At 50.2% G+C, this 21,726-nt stretch overlaps 1 long non-coding RNA gene and 2 other non-coding genes across 3 annotated transcripts; all 3 read right to left on the reverse strand.

The window, feature by feature from the left end:
• Positions 1-9,300: 9,300 nt before the first annotated feature.
• LOC131417552 (uncharacterized) lies at positions 9,301-20,739 on the reverse strand. Its single transcript, XR_009222721.1, has 3 exons — positions 19,968-20,739; positions 15,131-15,291; positions 9,301-9,361 (listed from the first exon to the last, which is right to left on the reverse strand). It is a non-coding gene; the product is annotated as an uncharacterized LOC131417552 (long non-coding RNA).
• Positions 10,998-11,188, reverse strand: LOC131418012 (U2 spliceosomal RNA). The gene has a single exon (XR_009222809.1). It is a non-coding gene; the product is annotated as a U2 spliceosomal RNA (small nuclear RNA).
• On the reverse strand, positions 17,693-17,883 carry LOC131418006 (U2 spliceosomal RNA). The gene has a single exon (XR_009222803.1). It is a non-coding gene; the product is annotated as a U2 spliceosomal RNA (small nuclear RNA).
• Positions 20,740-21,726: the final 987 nt, after the last annotated feature.

The raw sequence follows: 21,726 nt of genomic DNA on the forward strand, positions 1-21,726 counted from the left end.
GGTTTCAAATGAAAATGATGGAAAAAATCAAAAACGTTAGTTTGGAGATTTGTAGCCAGATATTTCAGGAGACTAGAAGAATTCAGGATCCAGTCCAGTTAACAGATATAAAACAGAAACCTCAAAGACAATTATCAGAACTAGAACCTAATATCCATGAATATGTACTATAGTTTCTATTGAAACATATATTTTCCCCTCTAAAATCACCCTCGTTCTTTGTAAAAGATAGCCAAATTAAAGCTAACTAGTTTGCAAAATAGGTTTAGTTTCAATAAACTTGGCCCAATTATTTACATAAGTACAGCGAGAATAGCCATTGATCATATAGGCCCTTTTAAATCTGCTTTATAAGGAATCTCAGATTGAACTTCAAAGGCCTCTCAAGGCCAGGAAAGCCAAGCCAAGGATTTTGTCATCAGACTTCGCCTGCAATACCTACAGATTTGGGTGAATTCCTCTCTTTTTGAGGTTCCCCAAATATTTCAAGGTTCCAGGCACCTGCCAGATAAGTCACCTTCTTTACCTATCCGTAAGGTTGCTGTGAACGCTGTACCAGATTGTAAGCAAGGTACCAGGCCAATGTTTCCAAGTGGCTTTATTCCATCTTTTGTCCGATCTTTTGTCTCTCAAAAGCTGTCTTGTAACATTCCAGTCAAAGCTTTCTTAATATAACCAATGTTTCCAATTGTGTCCTGCTATAAGGAGAACAGAGTCCTATTGAACCTATGCAAATAACTATATTACCATGAAAACAATATTCACTCACTAAGAGTTTCCAAATCCTGGAGGGATCAGGTAGGAAGAAAAAGATAAGTGTTTCAATTCTGCTTACAAAGCTATAATTTACCAAATTGCTATAAGTCATAGCTAGCTCAGGAGAAAAGACAAAAAGTTTCCTTAAATCTGAAAAAACAGAACATTAAAAAAAATCAGCAATATTTCAAACAAAAGTCATAAAAATTATAATCATCCCTATCAGTTCACTCAGTCCAGTGTACTTGATTCTTGATCTTAATCTTCTGTTAGCAATTTCATGAAGTCAGCAGTTTCCCTGTTATAGTTCTGTTATTTCTTTTGTGTGTGTGTGAGGAAGATCAGCCGTGAGCTAACATCCACGCTAATCCTCCTCTTTTCTTTGCTGAGGAAGACCAGCTCTGAGCTAACGTCTATTGCCAATCCTCCTCCTCCTTTTTTTTTTTTTCCTTTCCCCAAAGCCCCAGTAGATAGTTGTATGTCATAGTTGCACATCCTTCTAGTTGCTGTATGTGGGACGCGGCCTCAGCATGGCCGGACAAGTGGTGCGTCAGTGCGCGCCCGGGATCTGAACCCGGGCCGCCAATAGCAGAGCGCGAGCACTGAACCGCTAAGCCACGGGGCCGGCCCAGTTCTGTTATTTCTTACCCAGTTCAGGTTTATGATCTGCAAGTTTATCAGAAGCCTGTACTCCGGAGTAAATGTCAGAGTCCCTTCCACGAATTTCTCTGAAGATGAAATATATTTTTCAAAAGCATCAGAGCAAAGCAACAATAACTGTCTGTAAACAGCAAGACCCTAAAATGGCAACTGACAGAGAAATTTGGTCAATTTTGTGACCTACAATACTTTAAAATAGTAACCAGAACCAGACTGATAACCAGGACAGATCAGAATTTCAGCAACCTTATACAGTTTCAAAACACCTACATCGATATCATTCACCCACATAATACCACCTAAGCACTTATTTGACAATGCTTCCCATGTAATTTAACATATCAAATAAGCCTAATAAGTTTAGTATCTTCCTCCTTATAGGAAGAGAGCAAACTTCTTTGAGAAGTCCCAGGGCCCTTTGACAATTCTCAAAGAAAAAAAGTCAAAAAAAGACTATTTAAGATATGAATTTTGGGGAGCTTGTCAACAATATAAACAGTCAAGGGCAAACAGAGCATTAACAGTCCAAAAAACCTTAACGGAGAGACCTCAGTCTTTTGAACATAGGAGATTATTTTAACAGTTTTTTCTGTCTTTTAGGTAGACTTACTCAAAGGTAAAGAAAAATCCTTTTATAACCTCTTTATCAAGTTCAAGAAAATTATCCTTTTAAGAGAAAGAAGACCAAATTTCAATTTTCTACCAGCTTACTTTTGACATTAAAACTCATTTACTTAATTGGATTTACTTTAATCCCAGCCAACTTGACCATGCATAAAACTTTTTCCAGAATTCCTCTTCCACAAACCTTCTATAACTTGCTTTTTACATTCAGAATTTGTCCCATGCCTTTCTTTCTTCCCTTCTAGTACTTTGGGACAAATTTATCTTTCTTAACCAACCATTCCATTCTTTGTACCTTTTTTTCTGGAAAATATACATCTCACTTTCCTTGTATACAGAGCTGTTCTCCTTATTAATTTTTAGTAACTTTAATCACATATATTGGGCCGGCCCCGTGGCTTAGCGGCTAAGTGTGCGCGCTCCGCTGCTGGCGGCCCGGGTTCGATCCCGGGCGCGCACCGACGCACCGCTTCTCCGGCCATGCTGAGGCCACGTCCCACATACAGCAACTAGAAGGATGTGCAACTATGACATACGACTATCTGCTGGGGCTTTGGGGGGAAAAAAAAAATTAATCACATATATTAGTTAGAATTTTTTTTAACCCTTATAGACTTTGACTTCTAAGTAAAAACTAAGGAAGCAGTTATAAACTTTCTTTTATATTAACATTCTATGGCTTGGCAAGTTTATTTCTTGGCAAATTATTGGCAAATACTTTTCATAATTTCTGGAAACATGTCACTTTATAGTACAATCTTTCAATAAAACACAAGACGTGTTTACTAATAGACCCAAAATACCTTTTAGTTTTTCTGTAATAAGCCAAAAGTAGATAAACTTAGGTATGTTTACCAGTAATGTTTCAGTATTTTATCTTATTTGAAAATGACCCAGATACTCAAGGAACTTTTATCATTAATTTAGCAAAAGCTCTAAAGTTTCAAGTTACCAAAAAGAATTTGGAAGCTGTTTTTTCCAAGTATACAGACCATAAAACATAATTATTGTACCCAAAAACTCTCACTTATTTTCATCTATCAACAATTGTCAATCAAACCAACAGACTTAAACCAGCTTTTATTTACCAAAGATTAATTTATATCATGTTAACTTGAAAGACATTTGAGTTAATTTCTATTACATTTAGAATTTATGTGAGCACTTACTTTAAGCCAATTGAACAGAGCTCTTAATTTTAACCATTCCGTCCGGAGGTAAAATATCACACATATGTAACATACATATAGACACAGATACACAGAGTTTCCCCAGCTATGGTTTTAAAATTACTGCCATGATTCAGGTACAGTGATACAAAGCTCCCTAGTTACGAATCCAAATTTCGTTTTAAGCCTTTTTACTAGTATTTGTGGAGAAGACCCTCGAGATGCTAGATTTTTGGCCAGGCGCGCCCCTGTGCCCGTTTTTGGCCTTTTTACTCTTTTTTTTCCTTCAGTCTTAGGAATTGGTGATAACTAGATGACACCTCCCAGGGAGGCGAGGCGATAATCCTTTCCCCGATAAAGGAACCGGGTGGAATCTGGACTGCCTCTAGAGCTGCTTTTCCAGTCTTACAAGGATTTTTTTTAAGGACGATTGCTCTTAATTTCTCAGAAATTGGGTTGTAACTGAAATGACATTATAGGTTGATCTGCCTGTCCAACTTCATCACAAAGGCGAAGAGACACCACTCAAGTTTTCCCCAAGATGAAGTTTCTGGGGCATAACCCATCCAATAGAAATGGTTTCCAATCAGTTAAAATGCACCCGAGGGGTGAGTCTCCAGGGATGCTTAAGGCACTCCCCATGGCGGTAAAGCCGGTATCCCACTGACAGGGGCCCGGAGAAGGGTGCAGAACCCAACTGCGGGCATCAATATAGCTATAAGATTTAGTCAAGTCCCATTCAGCCCGGGCACTTGGTCCCTGAGCCGGCACAAAGCAAGCCAGGAAAGCAAGAGGCAAAAGCCTGGAGCGGGCTGGGGGCCGGGGATCCCAATGCCAGGGTTGAGAGTTAAATCCCTGGCAGAAAGTTTTTCAAGTTTTCAATTTTCCAGAAGGTCCAGGTTCTGCTCAGGTCCAGCCTGAACTTAATCTCGACTTGGTGACAACAGAGGAGGTGACAAACGAAACAGACAAAGAAGGGAAAGAGGTGATCAGGCCTCGCCCTAACGGCTTCTTCCCAAGAGCTGTCAAGATAAGGGTCACGCAAACAACAGTTCCTGTGCTGGGGCACATAACCCTGGCAGGACAGTTTACAGAATAAATTACAGATATCCTGTCCCCATAACTGACTCAGTAGGCACCTAAAATACTCAACGCGTTCTTGACAGGAGACAAAACAGGCTTCCAGATTTCAGTCAAATGACCAGAGCCAACCTGGACTCACTCCAGGTCCCCAAAAGCCAGAGGAGAGCTCCCAGGGGTGGAGCGCGGACACTCCGAAACCAGAAACTGCAACCTTTTCCGTCAAAAGGACTGACCCACGGGCCAACCTGGAATCACTCCAGGTGCCCAAACAGATGAACAGAAACCAGAACCGTCAAGAGAGGGCACCTCTCTTGGGGTCTCCGGGGTGATCAGGCCGGGAAACCAGAGGAGAGCTCCCAGGGGTGGAGCCTTCGACTCTTTAAAGATTTCTTTCTCCATTCGAAAGCTCAAAAGGAGCCCAAAGTGGCCACTGTAACTTTAAATTATCCAGGGTTACCCTTGCCAGCTGTTTACGGTTATCTCCATTTTAGGGGCTTTTCCCAACGTGGCCATAACAAACAGGGTAATTTCTAAAGAGAGTTTGTTATGATCACCAATAAACTCAGTCCCCAAACAGCCAATTTTCAACTATTTACCAACACAGACGTGGACACAGACACAGAAAAACCAGACTCCAGCGCAGTAGTTCCCAGATTCAGGGTACAAAGTCCTGCAACTGTTCCCACTCCGAGTGCACGCCTAGATGGTCCCATTGGAACCCAGATGGCCCTGCCGTAAGTGGAAGGACCCCAGACGGCCCTCCCGAAAACGGAAGGAGCCCAGATGGAGGGGAAGAGAGTTCATGAGCGTCCTCAGGTGACTTACTCTATTCCAGATTGGTCCCGTCGACTCACCAGATTTAGCCGTTTCTCTTCCTACCACAATCAGCGTTAGGAGGCAGCCGGTGTCGGTACAGGAAAGCAGGTAGGGCAGTTCCCCGAGACAAAGAGAGCCTCGGCGCCCGCTAGGGACTTACCCAACAGGTTGCCCGTCTGAGGTCGGCGCGGCACGAGCAGGACTGATCGTCCCATCTGGGTCGCCAAATTGTTCTCGCCCAACGTGGGGCCTTCTGCTCGCCACGAGACATGCCAATAGTCAAGAGGCAAGGTGGTAGGAGAAAAAGGACTTTTTTTATTACAGCTTGCTAGCAAGAGGGAAGATGGCCGACTAATGTCTGAAAAAAACCATCTTAAAGGGCACCAAGTCTTACAGCAGTTATAATAGGCTGGTGGGTTGTTGGGGAGGGGGTTAGGAACGTTGACCTTCTGGTGTTACAGACTGGGAGTCGCCACACCAGATCTTTCCGTTTTCATTGATGATGGCTATTAGCACAGATTCTCTGTTGGGGGGGGTCATCACATTCCTAAGGAACTCAAAAGAACAAAGTTATGGTCTTATCGCAGCTGGGAGGTACATGCACAAGCAGGGGTGGTGAAATCTACAGAGCAGTTACATCTCCTGGAGGGTGCAGATCCAGAAGGGTTAGTTTGTCAGAGGCCATTCAAAGTTACAATTGAGTTTCTTTTCTACAATGGCTTCCCTCATGTCAACCTTGTCTTGAGCCTGTATCAACCCCTGAGCAAAGGACTCTTAGAACTTCAGCCCCCAAGGCCGTATGCTCCCCTCCCCATCTTATTCTCACAACGTGCTTTGGAAAAACGCTTAGAACTGCATGGAGGCAAACTAATCTGTGACCGGTAGAAAGACTAACTTGTTAGCAGAAAATTTATGTCCTCTGCCCAAAGTGTTCCTTCTGTCCCAGACAAAGAAGTAACTGAGGTTTTCTCAGAGTCCTCAGGAATGTTGCGTTCAGCAGATCTGCTGTGGGGAAGCGCCCGACGCTCTGCAGTCACCCATCACCCGACGTTTCTGAGCCCCCGCCCCAACCCCGTTTGCCTGTGTGAGTCAATTCCAGATCAGTTTCCCTTGAAGATGAGTTTTTGAGGACATAGTCCACCATCTTCCGATATGCTAGCTTCTAGCTTATTAAAGTTCTTTCTCTACCACTGCCCGCTTGGCCTTTTATCTTGTGGTGAGCAGGCCAGGCCCTTGCTCGGTATCAACACAGCTACGTCGAAACAATTTTACAGTGAACACCCACCACCTAACATCATCTTACTGTTGTGTGTTACATACACGTGCGCATATACAGATGCAGATACGTATATATCTGTCCCTCTGTGCTTTTACCCACCTGTCTTACCCTAGGAGGTTTCTTTTTTCTCTTTTTAATTCCTCTTCAGTTTTGTTTTTGTTTTTGTTTTTGAGGAAGATTGGCCCTGCGCTAACATCTCTTGCCAATCCTCCTCTTTTTTCTTTTTCCTCCCCAAAGCCCCAGTACATAGTTGTGTATCACAGTTGTAGAGTTGTCGCTCTTCTACGTGGGACGCCGCCTCAGCATGGCTTGATGAGCGGCGGGTAGGTTCCCGGGCTGCTGAAGCAGAACGCGGGAACTTTACCGTTACGCCAGCTGGCCAGCCCAGGAGCGTTTTTAAGAGATGAGATCAACAACCTTTTCTCTCTCTCGCTCTCTCTTTTGTTAAGTTTCTTTTCTGAGTGGTTCTGTTTGTAAATATTGATATTGCATGACTTCTATCCTCTTTTATAGGTCTTCCAACAAAAAAGGAGAAAACTTTGCTTTGCTTTGCTTTTTAAACAGAATAAAACTCATTCCATCTTGAAATAACCTTATGGGTCCATTGGCGGGCCCTCCTAGTAGCATGTCTACACCATCCAGCCAGAGGCCACCAGGAACACACCCATGGTGAGACGAGTTGGGTTTATTTCTTGTTGCAAAACGAGAGAGGACGCACACCGTGGGGAACCGTGGGCCGTCTCAGTAAGAGGGTGTCGGGAATGGCTTATTAGATATAGGACGTGGGCCTGTGTTAGGGGGTTTGGGGAGAGTTTAAGGAAGTGAGCCCTTCCTCTGGACGGGATGTGAAGGGTAGCAGGATTTGCCACCCCCCGAAACATGCCACTTTGGCATAAGGATTATTTTGAGCTGAAGCAGACAGGAGAAAAGCTCTCTGCCCTCCCCCTATTTGCCTAAAAGCAGGACATCAATTTGTACAGAAGTTAATCACCGACGACCCTGAGCCTTATCAGCCCAGAGACTGGCACCGGAGGGCTCTGCACAACAAACTTTGCTGACTAGCCCTTATCTTCCATTATTCCCCCACAGATTTACCTTTCCACAGTTTGCCACCCCAGAAACTCAAAGGCCTTTCCCTTCGTCTTATCACTTCTCTGGAAATCAGCTGGTTTTTTTTTTGTTTGTTTCTTTGTTTTGTTTCAAGAGGCTATGTTAACTGAAATGAGCAGCTTGACGAGGCAAAGATAAGTTTTAAAGACAAGAGAGGCTTTATTAAAGGTTTGCAAACCACGGAAGTACACCTCAACCTGCAAGTTGACAGGTGAGTGGCCCCCTCGGTCTTGGGCTGGCCTGGTTTTAAAGGCAAAAAGTGCAGAGAACGCAAGCTTAAGGCTGAGTCCGGTTCTGACCGGTCGCCCTTTCCAGCTACAGTTTATCTTGTGCCCGGGGCCTTCTAAATGTTCTAACTGCAGGGGAAATCTACTGCATTGTTCACCGGCCATCTGGTGACAGTGAAGGTTAAAATGTAATTTTTTATTTCTGCCCATAGTTCAGCCTTGAGGTGGTCATGGTAAGCGGCACCCTCATTCTTATCCCTTTCTTTTATCAGCTATATAAGCCCAAGTTCTAGCCACCCCTTTGAGTTACTCATCCCAGAGTTTCTCCCGTGTACGTACGTACAAGACATACATGCTGATAAACGTCTGTTTATTTTTCTCTTGTTAATCTGTCTTTGGTTACAAAGCCCCAGCCATGGAGAACCCAGAAGGGTAGAAGGAAAAAGATTTCTTTCCTCCCCTACCGATGTTCTCAGGAAGTCGGGGTAATTCTGTGATTGGGTAGCTGAATAAATCTCATCCAGAAGGAGGGAAGAACAGAGCCGAGGCCAAAGCTGTAACTGGTGAAGTAGCAGCAGTTACTCATCTTAGCCTATCAAGAATAGGGGCTGTCTGGTGACTTTTGTTGTTTGGACAATACAGTCTCCTTTTTTGTCCGAGTTTGGACGTGACTTCGAAGCGGTCTTGTTTCTGTCTTGATCCATCACGGTCACAGAGTGGCCCTGTCTGATGGTGACCCTCGGTGAAATCGTGTACGTTCAACACGAGACCGCCACGCCTCGCTGTGGGTGGCAGGCCAGCTTCTGTCTCTCGAAAAATCTAAGACGCATCACGGGATCTTAGCGATCTTATTTTCCCCGTATCTTGAAAAAATTTGCTGTCTCATCATCCTAGGAATGTTTTTTTTCTGCACTTATTCATCGATCCCCAACTATGATGAAAAAGTCTACAAGGATAAGGAAATAAGTGGAGGAATGAAGGAGTCCCTTACAGGGCTGATGCGACAGTGAAATAAGGCGTCACTATGGCACGAGCCTTCAGGTTTCGTCTTGTGTTGCTATAAAAAAGTATCGATCAAATCATCTTTCAAGAAGGTAAACAAGCAGACGGGAGACACCATCTCTGAAGTCTGATTTTTGCTTTCGTTGAACACAGTGGAGAATTCGGAAATCCTCCCCCCTACTCCCCCGCCCCCCACCCCGGCCATAACGGCAAAGGAAAGAAAATTAACAGAGGAGCACGTTTCTGTCAGACGAGTTATTAGACTATTAGACGAATCAGAAGATGAAAGCAAAGGACTGGACTCTAATGAGGGTGGGGAAAAGGATTATATATAAGTGAAATCTCAGACTGCATGTCTTCAAATGGCAGTATCCTAGATGAAGTTGCTCAAACCCCAGAATTTGCAATTCAAGAAAACTACGGGCTATCAAGGGTTATAAAAAAACTTCTCCAACTGTTGTGTTTTGACGATGCAAGCGCAAGAAGCAGCAGCAGGAGGGGTGAGCCAGAACCTATTAGAGATGCATTTGAAATCAGGAAGCAGTATTTCACAGGCTGGGCCTGACCGTCAGTGAGCAGTAAGTACGCGGCACTTGGAGGGTGTTGCCGGATTCCGGTATGTAGACCTTCAAAACCTGGAAAATATGAGGGGAAAATGTGGGTTTGCTATGTTTCAATGCTTATGTCAATTTGTAATAAAGTCGTCTCCCACTATCCTTTATTTTCACTTCTAGAAGTTATTCACAAAGAGACTTAGAAAACAATGGGCCCTTCTCGCGTAAGGGCCCGTTGGAACCCAGATAGCAAATGTTGTCTGTTTTCCCCCGGCACACTGGGAGTTAAGGTGAGCCCGATCGGCCTGGTTGTATGTTTTCGGGCCAGCTACATTCAGCGGCACAGGTGCGGCCCAGCACAATTAGAGAGGTGGAGGTTGGCAACTCGAGCATGACAGAGCAGGATCGAGGCAAGGGAGCTGACGGTACCTGAAAGGAAATTCATCTAGGTCAACGGGGATGCAGCGACATTGGGGGATGGGGATGAGGGAGACGGGATAGCGAAAGGTGGCAGGTACCAAAGGGTAGCAGAGGGAGGGAAGGTGATTGGAGAGTGCGATGCTGGAGGTGGACAGAGTTATAGCCATTGGTAATGAGAAGATCTCAGGTGGGCGGGGAGAATGAGTGGCTCCAGGTAGAGCTGAGGTCAACGAAGTGAGAGGCCAGGGGTTTGGCAGGATCATCTGTGTGGCTGTGGAGAACACGGAGAATGATGGCAGGAGTGTGTTGGAGAGAGACAGGGAACCAGGAGCTAAAATCTTCAAGGGAGTGACCCTCGGCTGGACAGAAGACAGGAACAAGGAGAGGTAGTGGGTGGTATAGTCCGGTGGTGTGCGATTCAAAGCTGGGGGGGGGGTGCAGTTAGGGAAGAGGGAGGGTGGTCTCTAAGGGACAACGTGAAGCAAGGCCCTGGGGAATGAGGGGTGGAGAGAGGAAAGAGCCACCCTGCGAGTAGGCTCCAGGAATGCACATCCTCAGGGGAAGGTTAGAGCGAGAAGTGAAGGGAGACTGAGAATAGGGGTCATGGTCGGAAGAACAAGGTTTCAGGAATCGGAGGGGGTTGGAGAAGAGGTCGGAGAGGATGCCGAGAGCCTTATGGGGTAAGAGACTGGGAAAGGGGAAGAGCTGGGAGGCCCAGGCTTCTCGTGACAGACGGGCATAGGGTTACCCCAGAGAGCAGGACTGCAGCGGCGACCATTAAAGGGGTACACAGCTCGTGAGGGGCGGGGCTTGAATGGTACTGTAAGGGCGTGGAGCCTGGGCGCCAGCTACAGCCTCGGCCCTGCCACTGACTTCAGTGTGTTACCCGGTGACGCCGCCTCGGTGAAACCGGATGATAGCGCTTTCTGGATCTGGGGCTGATGCGATTACAGGAGCTCACGCAGTGAAAACCTCTCGGCAGTCACCAGCACCCAGCGTAAGGTGCTAATGGAGACCCTTGCCCGTCAAGCGATTAACGAAGACCAAGGTCAACGCCAGGCGAGGCCCAACCTAAAGGGACAATCCAGGACGGAGCCAGGGAGAGCAGCCGCGAGCCGTAGAGGCACGCGAAGCCTCGTCAGAAGAGAAGAAAACACGCTGGAAAAGCTGAGAACGATAAGCAGCTTGCAGGAAAGCACGAGAAGACGAGAAACAGAAGCCAGCACGCTAACATGGAGAGTGAAAGGAAAACGAAGAACGAAACACCATAGTCTGCTTTTTGCGACCGTTGTTACGGGAGGAGTGCACCGTTCCTGGAGGTACTGCAATACCAGGCCGATGCGTGGAGTGGACGGAGCAAGCTCCTATTCCATCTCCCTGCTCCAAAAACCCATTTAATATATTGTCCTCGGATAGAGGACGTAGCAGATATTAAACTGATAAGAACAGATACTACACTTGATCTTAGCCAAAAGGCCGAGAAGCGATACTTGCCACTCTAGCCTCGCCGTCGCCGGCCGCCTGTCACCCATATTCAGCTCACGGTGAGCCGCGTCCCGCTCAGTCCCGGCCTCGCTTCTTTGGCTGCTTTGACAGTACGGTGGGAGTCGCCGGACAGTCGGCTCTGGTGTGGATTTTTCATTCTCTACATTTTTAAGGAGAAATTCTAAATCCCTGGTGGTTCCGTCGTTCGCGCGCTAAACAGTCACTTCTGATCTGCATGCCCCGCCTTGTGTCCCCAGAGGAGACGCGGCTCCCGCGGGCCGACTCCACCCTCCGGGCCGCCTCTGCGCGCGGGGAGCCCTCGCCCAACTGGGGGCCGCCTCCTGGCCGGTACGAGGGGCGCAGAGACCGGGGAGGAGGGGCGGCTGCCGGGGACCGGGAAGGAGGAGCTGGCACGGTGGCAGCTCCCGGGCCTTCCGGGAGCCCCCGAAAGCAGGAACTTGCTTCCGTCCACTGCTCTTTCCCCCGCACGAACTGCACACCCAGCAACCGTTCAATGAATGAGATCGTGCCCGCGACTCGCTCAGCCAGTGCCCGACACGCCGCGACGATGACCGCTCTTCAGCCACCCCCGGCCCCGCCCCTCCCTCCTCAGGACCTCTCTGCTCGCGTCCGGGTTCTTCGGGCCGTCATCCGCCCAATACTAGTCCGGGTCCCCGGGTGGTTTCGTCCTGAGAAAGGGATGTCCTGGATTACTTTCACTGGCATGGGTGGGGGGCAGCGGAAGGGGTCGATCTTATAGGTGAAATGGTGCCTCGGCGTAGTTTTGATTGGCAGTTCCCCAATCACCGGTGAGGCTGAGCGTCCTCTCCCGTGCCGTGCCGGAGAGCCACGCTTGTTTTCTCTCTGTGGACTCCCTGTTCGGGGACTTCGCCCTTCTCTTGCTGGGCTGTCCGTTGGGCTCCATCATAAGGGCTTGGGTCTGCAATTTGCGTATTAAGGGGGCTGGCCCTTTGTACGTAATGTAAGAAGCGGTGAATATTTTCTCTTGTTCGATATCTGTCTTTTGGCTTTGCTTAAGATGATGATTCCATTTGCTTAAGGTTCCATCCAAAGTTATTTTTATATCATCATATTTATCAATTTGTTAAAAATCGCTTTCAGATTTTGAGTCAAAGTTAGAAAGAACTTCACCGAGACGTCATAAAATAATTTCCTAAATCTTCCTGTAGGTCTTTTTCTTCCTCTTTCTCAACATCTAAGTCTTTGAGCCATTTGGTATTTCCTCTGGAGTACAGTGTAAATGAGTCAATTTCTCCTGCACACATCTGAGGTGCCACCTTTAATTCTAAACTGTGTCACACGCACATTTTTGTGATATTCCTGCATATTTCTTTAAAAAGTACCAGAACACGCTGACCTAACCACCTCTGATTCTGTGAGTCCACCCACGGACTGACCCGTCCCTTCCATGCGGATGACGGCTGTGCCCCCATCAGACAGAGCCCGACACTGAGAGGCGGCTGTGATCCGATTCCTGTCCCCTAGGCGTTCACGGTCAAGTGGGGGGGGGGGGGGCATGTCTATGGATGATCCTTCCCTCAGGAGAAGGGATGCCGGTTCCGGAGGTGACAGGCACTACCGAGTGGACGGACCCTCGCACCGAACGGGAGGCCGACTGATAAAGCTCCTGTCTTTACCCTGGGGAAATGGATTTGCCCTGGAAGACACAGCTGCGAGTGTCTGAGCTCGGGTCCGGGGTCTGACCCCACAGGACTCTGGGCCTCCTGCCATCACCACCAGTTCCAACTTAACGAATGGTCAACAATCACCTGTGACTTGACCTGCCAGGGCCTGCGCTTGCTCCTGGGAGTAGAGATGGGCCAGACACTGCTCCTGACTCTGGGGAGCGTCCAGCCCAGGACCGGGACCACGACACCTGCCCAAATGGCCAGAACACGAGTTTGATGAGGACGAGCGGACCTCGGGAGATGAACAAATGGTTGTGGCTCCCACCTAGCCGTGACCCCCTTGAGGCCCAAGGCTTCTCCCATTTGGCTCTGTGACCCTACCGGCGGGAGCATGCGACACACACCCGATGAATGAGAAAGTGGGGCGGATCAGGAAGCCAGCTGAATCAGGAAGGCCTTCCCGACATCCGGGAGGGCTTACAGGACAAGTCAGAATTTCGATGGGGGGGCCGAGGGGGCATGTTGACATGAGGGGGGAACCTGGGCATTGGAGCCTGAGGCAAGAGCGTGGGCAAATGAGGGGACCGGTTTGCAGTCCGCTGACCAGCCCAAGCCACCTTCACGTTATGATCTGGGCCTCGGAACTGCCCCCGGGGACGCTTGCTTCTCGTGGGCTCTTTCCTACCGTGATCAATCCCCACCCCCGGGCCGGTCCCCGCACAGACTCATTCACATCCCAGACTCGGCCAGCTGGTTCAGCTTCTCAAGGGAGCCGGCACCCCTGCCTTGCCCCAGCCTGGCCCCAGCTGGAGCCCTCCTTAGATCAGATCGAGGCAGTTCAGTTGGTGAACCATTGTCTGCAGAAGCCAAGAGGCTGCCGGTTGGCCATCAGACTCGAATCCCGTGGATGTTTGTTGACTGCCCGCCGTGTAGGGCAGGGTCACGGAAGGTCCCCTTTCATCTGTACGCTGCCCATGGAAGGTGGCTTTCCGCCCCCGTTTCATAGAGGAGAAAGCAGCGTATAATAGTCTGACTTCATTTTGATGTGTGATGGCTGTCAGCTTTCGAGCCTCACTGCTCCACTTCCTCTTCCTCTCCTGCCCTGTGGCTGGGCAAGCAGATATGAAAGCCTTACCCCAGGCCCTCCGCTCACCACCATAAAAACATCAACCCAGGGCCGGCCCGGTGGCGTAGCGGTTAAGTTTGCAAGCTCTGCTTTGGCGGCCCGGCTCGTAGGTTCGAATCCCGGGCACGGACTGGCGCACCATTAACCAAGCCATGCTTTCTCGGTGTCCCACGTACAAAACGGAGGACGATGGGCACAGATGTTGATACCGAGCAACGGGATCGCTCTGCTCGCCCCGATTTGAGCCAATTAATCACAATGAGTTAGAGATCGAGAAACGAAGTTTAATTAGATTAGCCGGCACATTGGAAGACAGGTGACTAATGTCTCAAAGACCCATCTTCAAAGGTTACAGAATCTTGAGGCAGTTATATAGGGAAAACGGGCAGTGAGGAGGGGGTCCAGCGGTGTTGGTCTTCAGGCGTGATGGTGTCTTGACACGAGTGCAGCCACGTTGGGCCGTTCCATTAACCTACAGCCAGCAGCACACAAAGAAATAGAAAGCTGCTGTCTGTGTGGTGGGAACTGGCCTTTCTCCCACGGAGATAGTTGCAATTTGTAAGAATTTCAAGGTCCTTTGGGCGTCATGGCCTGGGGCAGACTGGCCATCTGTGCCGGGCTGGGATGATAACCAGGGAAAACAAGGCAGGTACACAACTGCTGGGCTGGGACGCTAGCCAGGAGGCTCAGTGCACGTACGCCACTGATAACCATTTGCGCATGGGAACATTGAATGCTTGCTCTGTAAACTCTGTAACTGCTTATATGAACTGCTGGAAACCGAGGCCTGATGAGAGTCTCACCTGTGGAAGGGACGCCTTGCCCAGGACGTGTGATTCCTGCCCAGCCGTGTCAACTGACGGGACTCTCCCGGCAGTGGGGCATGGATGTTGTGAGTAACCGATCTGATGTGTTCTCTTTTCGGTCAACCTGGTGTTTCTCTTTCCGGTTGATTTGTGTCATTTCCCTTCAGTCGATCTGGTGTTTCCCTTTCCGATCGATCTGATGTTTTTCCCTCTTACTATATGACCTATTCGAATCTGCCGCTATCTCAGCCGATCTGGTGTTTCCGTTTCCGATCGAGCTGGTGTTTTTCCCTCTTATCATTTGGTCTATTCGGATCTGTTTGCGGACTATCGCCCTTATTCTCCTCTATATAATAAAATATACCTTCGGTCCATTTGTTTGGAGTGGGAAGTTTCTTTTACGTCTCCGATCGAATCCCCGAACCTCTCATAACAGATGGGCGCCAGGCATCGCATTGTTCCATTCTTCTGTCAGCTGTGATGGATACCTTGTAGGTGTGTTTCCCTCCTGTGGTTAGCCTGTTCCTGGAGAGAAACGCATAGAACAAAGTTTTTAATTTATCAAGCTACTGGGGAGTACATACGTAAGCGGAGGCCACAAATCAAGAGAGCATGTGAATTTTTTGGAGTACGGGCAGAGCAGCGAGTAGTCACACAGAGGAGGGGCTGGAGCCATTTAGTGTAACAAGATGGCCTCACTTATGCTCACTTACAGTGTTAGCTTGGAGCCAATCTTCCTCAAGCAAAAAAGAGGAAGACTGGCAATAGATGTTAGCTCAGGGCCAATCTTCCTCACAAAAAAAAAAAAATTAACAAAGAAAAAACACAAAACACAAACCCAGTCTCCTTCCCTTGGTTTTCGAATGCGCCTGGGAGCCACCCTGCTCTCCCCCGAAAGCCTCATCGTGTGAGTTATAAACCCTTTGGTACCCTCCGCACGTGGTGACATCGGTCTCAGCCTCCAAAACAAATTTGGGATGGGGGGTGGGGTGGGGAGGGCTCCATCTGGTTCCGCAGGGTGCAGCACAACACAGAAGCTACAGGACTTGCTCTCAGCGTATTCCGAGACCAGTCCAAAGGCCTCCCCGCTAGGTTGCGCCGAGACAGAACCAGGGAATTCGTCATGTCCTCATTCCTACGCTGTTTGCCCAGGGCCTTCGGTGTGTTGAACACGAAGCCAGTCTGGCATTGTCATAAACCGATTCATGACTGGATTTGCAGGAGCGCATCGAACACTTTCACTGTCACGGAGAATTCGTTGTTTCAGAATAAATTGACCAGCAGCAGCGTCTTCCCCGGACGCTCTAAGGAGTGCTTCTGGAGGCACACTGTGCACCCGACACCCGAAACACAGAGCGAGCTTTGAAGTCCACCGGCCTTCGGGCACCACCCCAGAGATTCGAATCCCATTGCCTTGCGGTGGTGCTGGGACATCAGCATGATTTAAACGAGCCCCCAGGAGATCCCGACGTGCTGCCAAAGTGGATCAAGACTGCCATAGGTCTAGAAGAACGAATTTTCCTTCCCCCTCAGGGAAGACCTTTGTAGATATGACCTCATCTGCCTGTAATCTGTTCTGGGCGGTAGGGATCTGGCAGAGCGATTTTAGGGCTGCCGGAAGGAACTGGATTCAAATCACCTAAACTGGAGGTGGTGCTCACCTATCCACAAGCGCGTCGCTTTATGTGTTTCTATCAGAAACTGTCACCAAGCTGTCGGCCTGGGCCAACCTCAGGGGCGGAGGGCGAGGGAAAGCAGGCATATGAAGAAAACACTCAAGAGAAGAGGCCAAAGATATATGGGAGATTTGACAGACGACTGAGAGAGTTTTCAGGAGATTGTGTGTGTGTGCGCGCGCGCGCGCGTTCGGGGGAGGGGGGGACATATCAGATATTAAACCGATAAGAACAGATACTACATGCGGGGGTGGGGGGGCGCGCAGATAAGAGAAAAGGGCGTGCGAGATGAACGGGGAGACCTGGGCTTTCATCTCCTGGGATAGAGAATGATGGGACTGGTCCTGGTGGCTGCACACAGGTCAGCGGACACCTGACGGCGAACAGGTACAGCCCCGTGTGGAAGGGATGTCTTAGATGCTCCCCTCAGGGACTCGAGAGCCTGCCTACGGGGCTTCCAGCCTTGCGGCTGCGTGGGACAAAGCGCAAAACGCTCTCCCTCCTGTGCATGGCTGTGTGGGATGGCAGCCCGGGTGTGTCAGGTGCTTAGATCAGCGATTTCAGGACAGGGTAGGGGAAAGATGGAGCCTGGTACGCAGACGTCACTACCAAGGGAGCCAGACACAAGCTCTCTCTCTCTCTCTCAGCATTTGAAGAGTAGAAAGAAATTTAGCTTTAAACTTAGCCTACAGGGCCGGCCCCGCGGCTTAGCGGTTAAGTGCACGCGCTCCGCTACTGGCGGCCCAGGCCCGGATCCCGGGCGCGCCCCGACGCACCGCTTCTCTGGCCATGCTGAGGCCACGACCCACATACAGCAACTAGAAGGATAGTGCAACTGTGACATACACCTATCTACTGGGGCTTTGGGGAAAAAAAGGAGGAGGATTGGCAGTGGATGTTAGCTCAGGGTTGATCTCACAAAAAAAATAAAATAAAAAATAAAAATAAACTTAACCTACAGATGAGGTCCTGTTGCCAACCCCACCCGCAATATACAGCAGCCGGTATTCTTAAAGCTTCCCTCCTTCCGATAACCTGAGCGAGAACTTAAGAAAGAGAAAAGATCTCCGTTACAAAAAGGCGAAACTAAGTGGGAAAAGGACTCGCCCACAGAAACAACGTTCCGTGTGGTCCTCTACAGAAAGCGAGCAACTACGACTAGAACAAGCGGGAAAAAAGTGGAAGCTGCAAAGAAGATAAACATCTCAAACCAGTCAGTCTGTCATTTGTGTTACCGCTTTTTGCCCCCGAGGGGGTGCACCGTTCCTGGAGGTACTGCAATACCAGGTCGATGCGTGGAGTGGACGGAGCAAGCTCCTATTCCATCTCCCTGCTCCAAAAATCCATTTAATATATTGTCCTCGGATAGAGGACGTATCAGATATTAAACTGATAAGAACAGATACTACACTTGATCTTAGCCAAAAGGCCGAGAAGCGATGCCTGTCACCCTGGCCTCGCCGTCGCCGGCCGCCTGTCACCCATATTCAGCTCACGGTGAGCCGCGTCCCGCTCAGTCCGCAGCCTTGGCTCCCTAGCCTGTGGTTGACTCCAGACGCGGTGCCGCCGCACTTATCCTCCACATTCCGTCCATTTTCACCTCCCCCTCGGCTCCCTGCCGTCCTTCCCGGGAGGACGAGGCGCTCTTTGCATGCCCCGCCCTTCGCCGCCCGGGGGCGTGGCCACCGCGGTCGCGCTTCGCCCCGGGCCTCCCGGCCTCCGCGCCTCGGCGCTCGGAGCTCCGCCGCAGCCCGCCGCCCACGTCCCGGCTCCCGGACGGCAGCAGGGGCACTGGGGCTGGGCGGCGGGAGGGCGTCTGTGGAAGGGAGCTGTGGGACCAGAGCGGTCCGCGCGCTCCGGAAGAAAGGCCGCGGGGTCATCGCGGTGCATCCGGGAGAGGCGCGTCGGCCCGGGGCCTCTAGGCAGGACCCCGACCTTGGGCGGGGAGCGAACTACCGCGGAGGCAAGGGCCGCCGTGACTGTGCGCCGGTCTCCGCCCCGTCTTCCTCCCCAGCCTCCGTGACTGAGACCCCCAGCTTCGCCGGGCGGGCGTCTGTTTCTTCCCTCGGTTCTCCGCAAAGCCTGTAGTGAGCTGTAGGGTCTGTGAGGCTGGGGCGGTCGGCCCCAGACCCACTGACTCATCAGTTCTGTCAGCCCTGCGGGGAAGGCACCGCGGCCACACCGGGGCCGCGCGTCGGGCACTGCGCTGCATCCTCTGGTATGTTTTAACCCGTTTGCATCCTCGAGACCCTAGAGCGGGTTGAAGCTGTTATCAGCTCTTTTCGCAGATGTGGCCACCGAGGCCAGAGAGGTTGAGAAAACCTGTCCGGTGTCACACAGCTAGCAGGCAGCCGACCTGCGGGCCTCACCCGGTCCCAGGACACCGCTCGCGCCTGGAGCCCAGGCCCCGCTAACGGATGGGGTCTACAAGAGGGAAGCCATAAGAGCAGGGAGCCGACCGTGGAGCGGAGAAGGGTTGCTGGTCGGACACACATGGGTCGGCTGGCGCGAGGCCCGCAACAGGGTGGTTTTGCTAAGGGCGGGTGACATCCGCCGTCACGTCCCTGCCCGACGGTGCCCCGGCTCTAGGCTCTGTGACTCTGCGGGCCGGGGCTTTCCCCCTCTCCCGTGGGCAGGCGTGATCTCTCTCTCACTGGTTCTCAGCGCCGCGCCAGGGTTAGCGGGAGCCTGAGGAAGTCAGTCACCTTCCCGACAGATCAGCTCTGAGGGTGGAGATGCCAGCCACGAGGCAGAAGCAGCGTCTCTGCCGGTCGCTTCTCTGAACCTCCATCTCCTCGCTGGAACCAGGTCCCAGTAAAACCCAACCTGGGGACTGTTTTGAGCAACCGCCCTCCTGACCCCGGCCCCGGGGCGCCCCTCGGGCCTCAACCTGGTTTTGAGTTGCCCGGTAGCGCGTGCCAGCCCCTGACGTGTCTGTCTGTCTGTTTGTTTGTTTGTTTGTTTCTTGCCAATGGAGGACGTTTAGTGAATCGAATTGAGTAGAAGGAGATTATCTGGGCAATCGAAATGCGGGTGTTGTGGGTGTTTTTAATGGGGGTATCATTGACATATAACATCGTATTAGTTTCAGGTGTACAACATAACAATTCCATGTCAGTATCCACTGCGAAATGATCTCCGCCGTGAGTCTAGTTACCATCTGTCACCATGCAAAGCTACAAATTTTGATTCCTCGTGAAGAGAACGTTTAAGTGTACTCTCTTAGCAACTTTCTAATATGCAACACAATAGGATTGACTATGGTCGCCGTGCCATTACATTAAATCCCCACAACTTACCCATTTTATAGCTGGAGGTTCAGACCTCTCGACCCCCTCCGGACATGGTATACATGTGCCGTGTCTGTAACCCTGCCTCCCCCCAGCCACCAGAAGATCCCACTCGGACTGCTTTTTCCACTGCTCTGTCGCCCGTACTCAGACCAGCACCCAGCACCTAAATATTTGTGGAATGGATGAGTGAATGGATCGGGATTAAATGAGATAATCTGTCAACCTTGCTTACCCAGCGCCAGGCATGTGCTTATGATGGTGGCTCTTTGGGCCTCTGCAATCCAAGACCTCTCTGCTTGGCTCCATGCTCTTCGGTGGTCACTTTGTGGTTTCCCAGGTATCTGGACCCTCAGACAATTACGTTCCCTGCAAAGGAGCGTCTCCCGTTGGTCTCAGTTCGCCTTCTAGCGTGCGCATGGGCCTCCCGTGAGTCTGGTTCACTCCAGTCAGTCCCCCTCCCCACCAGGCCTGCTCAGATCAACTCGCACAGACAGTTGTGCCCGCAAAGCTTCGGTCGGCACCAGGCCTCGTCCAGGCGCCTCGTGCCTTCGCTAAGGTATTGCACCCTCACGGTCCCTGGTACCGCCGCCCCAGAGGACTCGGGAGCCACAGCTCAGGGATAGGGACTCTGGGAGCACCCCGAGAGTTCTCAAGCGGTTCCTGTTTCTGCAGCCTGGCCAACCCAGTATGTTATTGATGCCGGCCCTGATATCAGTTGCCCTACATTAAACCCAGCATATCTGAGGTTCAAACCAAAAGCACCCATCCTCTTTCCCTGCTTCTCTAAGTTACATTCATCTGTAAATACCAGTTTTTCAGACCTTCGTATCCCTCAACTTCACAAGGCAGATAGAAGTTACACATTGTTAAAAGCCCAGGTGGCCTCAAGCTGGGCTCACACTGAAGTTTGGGCTAATTACCAGTTCTTGAGGTTTGTTACAGGAAAACTGATATCCAGAAAATATCAAGAAGCTAGAGCTTCTCAGACCCCAACTCCTTGACTCCCCGGCACCAGAATCCACCATCCACCGCGGAGACAGTTGAAGGACACCCACCTGTGATTCCCTTATCTCGGCGTCCTCCTCCCTGCCAGCAGCCTCACAAGGCCAAACGCAGGCTGATGGGAAAGCGCAGACCAGCAAGGCCACAGGCTCCCCCTCCCTACAAGCAGTCACAACCTTTAAAACCCCGTTGCCTCCCATCTTTCGGGGAGATGGGAAAAATCTGAGAGCTCTCGTCTCCCGGCTGACGTCACCCGAAATAAAAACTCTTTCCTTGCCGTAAGCCCGGTGTTCCAGTTTTATCTGGCCCCTCTTGTGTGGCGGGTAAAGAACCTAGGTATGTATCCGGTAACATTATCAGGCTCTTGGGGTTTTGCCAAACTCACAGGTTATAAATTATATCTCAGTGCCATTTTAGTATGCATTTCTCTCTTTATAGTTAGGTGGTACATCTTTTCGTACGTGAAAAACCACGTTTATTACCTTTCCTGTGAGCTGTGTGATCTTTGCCCATATTTTATTGGGTGGTTCGATTTTGGTCAAAAGTTGACTTCGGGGGCCCGGCCTGGTGGTGTAGCAGTTAAGTGCATGCTTTCCGCTTTGGCAGCCCGGGCTTCTCGGATTCGGATCCTTCCTGGGCGCGGACCTACTCACCGCTCATCAAGCCATGCTGAGGCGGTGTCCCACATAGAAGAGCCACAACTCGACAACTAGGATACACAACTACGTACTGCGGCTTTGGGGAGAAAAAAGAAGCAAAAAAGAGGGAGATTGGCAACAGATGTTACCACAGGGCCAATCTTCCTCAAAAACAAAAAACAAAGAAAAAGTTGACTTTTGGAGTCGGAGTCACAGGGTGAGGAAGGGTTGGGTCCTCTGGGAAGAAGTCACTGAGACAGAGTGAGGAGTATAAACGGTTGACTGGGGTGGGGGGCTTAATGCTTTGAAAGATAGAGAAGGGGGGAAGCAGGGGTGGGCAGGGAGAGCCTC

Source organism: Diceros bicornis, chromosome 18 (genome assembly GCF_020826845.1).
Source record: "Diceros bicornis minor isolate mBicDic1 chromosome 18, mDicBic1.mat.cur, whole genome shotgun sequence".
Classification (NCBI taxonomy): Eukaryota; Metazoa; Chordata; class Mammalia; order Perissodactyla; family Rhinocerotidae; genus Diceros; species Diceros bicornis.